The following is a 5,943-nucleotide window of genomic DNA, read 5'->3' as shown; positions in this document are numbered from 1 at the left end:
TTCAGAGCTGATGATGAACTACCAAAGGCCAATGCTGCACTCCATGAGAAGGGCATCAGAAGAAGATCTTCAGTCACAAGCAGCTTTGATAGTGGAGGTCTGGCTGCAAGTCCAGTTCAGCATTCAGCTCACCTGGGACATGCTGGCAAAGAGTTTGGCACTGAACAGGAATCTAAGTCCAGTAGAAAGCTTCAGAAGTTCAGCAATGAAGGCCATGCTGTCAAGAAACAGGGTTGCAGTCCATGAGACATGGGCAAGCATTTTGAAATCCTGTTCTCTACTCCTGCTGAAGAGAATCCATGAGCCTCCCCCAAAAGGTTCCTGCAGATGCTCAGATCATAATCCTTGGTGACTTCAACACCGGAGTAGGAAAAAACTATGAAGCCTGGAAAGGAGTCCTGGGCAAGCATGGTGTTGGAAAGTGTAATGACAATGGACGTCTCCTGCTGGAGTTTTGTGCTGAGCAGAACCTCACCATCCCCAAAACTCTCTTCCAACAACCTGGAAGCATCCTGGATCCAAGCACTGGCACCTCACTGACTGTGTCTTAGCATGCCAGAGAAATGTTGGCGATGTCCGTCCTAGCCGAGCGATGCCTGGTGCAGAATGTCCTACAGACCACTGCCTTGTGCAATGCAAACTTACCCTCTGCTTGAAGCCCAAACCTAAGAGGGGTGGCATCCCAGGGAGGAGGCTCAAAGTGAACCATCTTCCAAAACGTACAGTGAGAAACAGCTTCCAGGTGAAGCTTCAAGTTAGGCTTTTAGGTCATCCAATGGATCGCTCTCCCGAAGAGAATCCCCAGGGTTCTCCTCAAAGAAAACCAAAGATTGGGATCTCACCCAAGAGATCCCAGAATTGTTGACAAAGAAGAGAAGCTCTGAAATTTCACTGTCTTCCAAAAGATCCAGTGAGAAACAGCTTCCAGGTAAACCGTCAAGACTTTTAGGTCATCCCATAGATCACTCTTCTGAAGTGATTTGACAACACATTAAAAAGAGCATCCTGCAATCTCTGAAGAATCCCCAGGGTTCTCCTCAAAGGAAACCAAAGATTGCTTTGAGGAAAACACCCGAGAGATCCAAGAATTGTTGACAAAGATAAGAGAACCTCTAAAATTTCACTGTCTTCCAAAAGATCCAGTGAGAAACAGCTTTGATGAAAACACCACGGTGCAGTCATCATCACCCTGTAGAAGAAGAAAGGAGAAAAGTCAAACTGCTCACACTACGGAGCTATAACTCTGCTCTCCATTGCTAGAAAAATCCTTGAAAGAATACTGTGGTTTTTCCTGGAGGTGAACTTTCCATGTGTCATCACCAGAAAAAAAAAAAAAAAAAAAAAAAGGCTTAAAGGAAACCACTGACAACTCTGGGGTACAGGTATGTGAAGCCAAATATTTTGAATTGGAGGAAGGATTGCTAAGTAACATCATAGAGTCCATTGAGAGTAATTATAGAGTAAATTATAGAGCAAATATAGAGTAAAAGAGAGTCAAATCAGCAGAAAGTGACTAGTGGTCGTGCAGAGGAAGGTGGTGTTTCTGTCTGAAGCTGGGTACAGTTTTCTTAGGATGGGGAAAAATCTTTGCCATGATGCTGGATATTTCCTGTTCTGCTGCTTTATTTCCAGCTGAGCTGTGTTGTTCCTGCAAACAATGCAGGCAAATGCTTTTTTTTCCCCCATACAAAATACATATTGAAGTGAAGAAGATTTGTCTGTAAAAGGCTGATTTCTGTGATTAAACATGCCTGGTCTTTCCCTTTGTAAGAGAAAGCTCATGCAAAAAAACCTTGGAACTTGGTGACCTTTTATGCTTTCCCTGCCTCTGCAAAACATGTGTGTGTTTGGCCATGTCAGGAAGTGTTTGAAAAGGCTTTTTTCTGAGGGCATTCATGAGGGGAATAGGGCAAGCATCCTGTTGGTGTGGGGCATCTGGGGCAGGGCTGGGCAGAGGGGTCTGGAGTCCTGTGTAACACCTCAGGGGAGAGTGGAGCACATTATTCCCACTTTTGGGACATGGTTTAGTGGTGTTGGTTTCCCAGTTGGACTGGAGGATCCTGGAGGTTTTTTCCAGCCTTACTGATTCTGTGGTTCTGTGATTCTGTCCACACAGGAGGCATTGGCCCAGCTCCAGAGGGAAAGCCATTTATTCCATCAGCTGCTGCCCAGGGATGCTTTAATGGCATTTTCCACAAACTCTGCTGAAAAGCAAGTTTCCACGCTGGAAAAGATGAACAAGGAGTTAAAGGCCAAGTGTGCTGGTTTAAGAGAACAAGTCTTAAACTATGAGGCTGAAAAACTAAAAAAAAAACGGGAGGTAAAGGACACACTTTTTGCAGTGTTGAAGGCTCTGAGCAATGTTTTGCTGTTCATTTCTGCATTCTGTCTTTTGGGACCTGCCTGTTCCTGACAAAAGTCAGTTTCAGCCGCTAAGCTTTCTCTTCTCTATTTTGTGATGTGCAGCAATCTTTAAATTTCTTCTGTGTGGCTGTGTTAGGCTAATTAACTGGACAGAAGACTGATTAGAATGTTAAAGTTTTTTTCTGCAAATTCCACCAGTCCCAGGCAGAGCAAAGATTTAAAAGTTGCTGTACTCATTTTGTTAATTTTTATTTTCTGGAAAACAGGAACCAGTCCTTTTGAGTGATTAGACACTTTTTGTCTGTGAATAGTGATGTGCACAGTGCTTTAAAATTCCATTTCTTTCTTCCTCTGAACCCCAGAGAGTTTGAGTGAGGTGAATACCTGCATGTGTCAAATAACCACCTTATTGTTCATTTTTCAGTTTCTTGAAGAGGGAAGAGGGGGAAGAGCTCCAGCAGTGCTGTCAATGGTTTTCCCCTGGGAAAAACTTTGTATTCCTAGTGCCAAAATCCCAGGTTCCTTTGGGAGATGGTAGTTGGGTGGGTGGCTGGAGGAAAGGAGGGAACTGGCCAGATTTATGAAAGTTTTACTCTAAATTTAACTTGGTATTAATTAATGTAAGTAATATTAATTTAATTTAATGTATTAGTTTAATTCTTTGTAGAATGCAGAAAGAGACCCAAGAACCATCTCATACAAAGTCCTGCCTTTAGTCACCAGAGTAAGATCTGCAGTCAACCTGTGTATCTTGCACCAAACAGATTGCTTTGAGTTTTGTAAAAAAAATAACATGATTCAGAGTATGCTGGTGTATTGTTCAAAAAGTATGATATTATCTATAGTAAATAATATATTATTTGTTTATGTTTTAGAAAACAGATATCTCCATGAGCTGGTGCTGATAGTTTGGAGGTGCTGACTGCTGGTGGCAGGCAAAATTTTCCTACTTTTTGAATTCAAGACAGTTGTAACTGTATAATCAAATAATTTAAAGACAGAATTCGTGTTCTTATAACTTTTTTCATGCTCATCTAACCATTTCATTAGGGCAATGTGAGAGAGCTTCCATTAAAAAGCTCTCTGTGGCAGAAGCTTCACTGGAAGTTGCTACGAGGCGCTGCAGGAACCTGGAGGAAGCCAACCTGGGCTTGGAAAAGGAATTGGGAGAGGCTAAATCCAGAGCAGAGAAAGTTGTACCAAAATTCCAGAGCAAACTCCATTCACAGATTGCTTCGAAGCTTTAGTGCTGAGCAATCCCAAGTCTGGGTAACTCTTGCAGGTTTGACTGGAATGATACAGGCTGCCCAAAACCCTTCAGGTCAAATGGGTTTGGTCATTCCTAATCTCTTCCCCCCAGAGAGAATTCTTTGTGTCTGAATGTTTCAGAACTGATGGAAAAAGAGAAAAAGGAAAAGCCAACAGAAAGCTTTGTGGAAGGTGGAAGAACACACTTCCCATCAGTGGCTGCAAATCCAGTTCACCATTCAGCTCACCTGGGACATCCTGGCACCAGTCTTGTTCTGAACAGAAGTCCAAGTCCAGTAGGAAGCATCCCCAGCTCACCCATAGGAGCAGAACCATCGATGAACAGGATTTCCTCTTCTGCAGCCAAGGTAAACATTTTGAAATCCCATCCTCAGCTACTGCTGAAGAGCATCTGTAAGCAAGGTTGTGCTTTTTAGCCTAAAGTTACAACTCATTTGCAGGGATTACTCCTGGTGTAACTCCTCCTCATCCCAACACAACATCTAAGAGGTGTGCTAGGGGTGAAAAGTTTGGGTTTTGAGGGCTGTTTTCCAAGAGTGCCCAGAAACCAAAGATGATGCCATAGGATGTTCCCAGCTAAGCTTTAAATTACGTTTTCTTATCTAGGATATATGACTATAATAAATAAATCTGTAATAAATCTCATTTTATACTTTAATGTAGAAGATCCACTGTGTGTAGGAGGCATTTGGGTTTTTATGGGGTTCTCCTGGAGGAGCTGTGAATTTGGTCACTGCTCTCCCTTTAGTCCTGGAGAGAGGGCCCTTCCCTCCACTCTGCTGGTTTATGGCCTCACTTGTTTGGCCCTTGGAGTTACTGCCTGGTTTTGTGTGGATTGGAAGAATGTTTTAGTAGTTTAATATTGCACAATGTTAATGGTGTGTTTTCTGTATAATTCTAGTACAAGCAGGAACTGGATGAATTTGTCTCTGAAGAAGCTGGACATGGTGATGTGTCACGTTAGAGTAAGTAAAAAGATGACTGCTCCTAACTCGTGAAAACAACATCTTGAAAGCTGTTTAGTTTCTGTGCTAAGCACAGGGTTTTTTTCTGGTATCTTTACACTTATTTGAACATGGAAACTTTCTGCTTACAAAATGCTTTGTAGAGCTTTCAGCAGCTGCCTGAAAAAAAAGACACCAAACCAAGCAGAAAGGAATCTGACCCATTTCCTCCATGCAGATACACTTTGCTTAACCTGAAGTCACCTTTCTCTGGAGTTAATCCTCAATCACAAACATAAAAGGAGCCCTACACAGAGTTTCACAGGCTTCAGCCATCACTTCTCCTCCCGTGTCCAGGGATTGCCTTCAGCACTGACCCATAACACACACCCTCTGCTGTCAGTTCTTGGTCTTTGCTGTCCCTTACTCCTTGCTTGTGTTTGTAGCTCCTCTGTTGCAGTCTTTTTATTTGAATAGGCAAGAAGAGGCTAAGCAGTGACAAAAGTTATCCTTAATTTAGGGAAAGATCACTCAGTAGTGTTCAGGCAATCGTCAGGGGAGTTGAATGTTTGTCATCCATGGCATCAAACATGTTCTGTGACGTGAGGCCAGATGTCCCAGGAGGAATTGCACCTATTTTGTGATGATTCCTCCAGAGTCACAGGTTTGCAGTGACTGGTGCTGTTTCAAAGCAGGAAACCCCTGAGCCCATTTCCTTCTGTTGCTGTCTGCTTTTAATCACAGAGAGTGTTCAGCTCTGGCTTCGTAGCCGTAATGTTCTGACAGTGACCTCTTTGCCCCTCTCTCCTGTAAAAGTAACAGCAGGAATCTTGTCTCTTTTCTCCCCAGCCACTGATGAACTTTAAACTACATCTTTGGGAGCTTATTCCATATCTTGTGATGGATCAGAAGAGATGAAAATATGTTTCTGTCAGTCTGAATAAATGTTCTGAGTCTGTTGGATGGATGACAGCCCTGTTGCCCTTCCCTGGTGGTTTTTTTATGCGTAGTCCTCTTCCTCCCCCTGCTCTTCCCTACTTTTCCCTTTTCCCCTTCCCTTTTCCCCTTCCCTTTTCCCCTCCCCCGCCCCCTTTTCCCTGTCCCCTCCCCCTTCTTCCTTTTTCCCTGTCCCCTCCCCCTTTCCCCTCGCCCTTTCCCCTCCGTCTTTCCCCTCGCCCTTTCCCCTCACCCTTCCCCCTCGCCCTTCCCCTACCCTTTCCCTTCCCCTTCCTCTTTCCCCCTCCCCTCCCCCTCCTCCTCCCCTTTCCTTTTCTCCTTTTCTGCAGCAGGAAAAAATATAAGTAGAAATTTAGAGCAGTTTGGCTGAGAGAAGAGCAAGAGGGAGAAGAAGATGTGAATCAAAATC

General features: G+C 43.7%; 1 long non-coding RNA gene across 1 annotated transcript; it reads left to right on the top strand.

Moving 5' to 3' along the window:
- Window positions 1–4,543: 4,543 nt before the first annotated feature.
- LOC115600195 lies at window positions 4,544–5,549 on the top strand. Its single transcript, XR_003988858.1, has 2 exons — window positions 4,544–4,598; window positions 5,427–5,549. It is a non-coding gene; the product is annotated as an uncharacterized LOC115600195 (long non-coding RNA).
- The last annotated feature ends 394 nt before the right edge of the window (window positions 5,550–5,943 follow it).

The sequence above is a fragment of the Calypte anna genome, unplaced genomic scaffold (assembly GCF_003957555.1).
Source record: "Calypte anna isolate BGI_N300 unplaced genomic scaffold, bCalAnn1_v1.p scaffold_129_arrow_ctg1, whole genome shotgun sequence".
Classification (NCBI taxonomy): Eukaryota; Metazoa; Chordata; class Aves; order Apodiformes; family Trochilidae; genus Calypte; species Calypte anna.
Note: the sequence above shows the minus strand (reverse complement) of the source record. Positions and strands in the feature narration are given on the sequence as shown.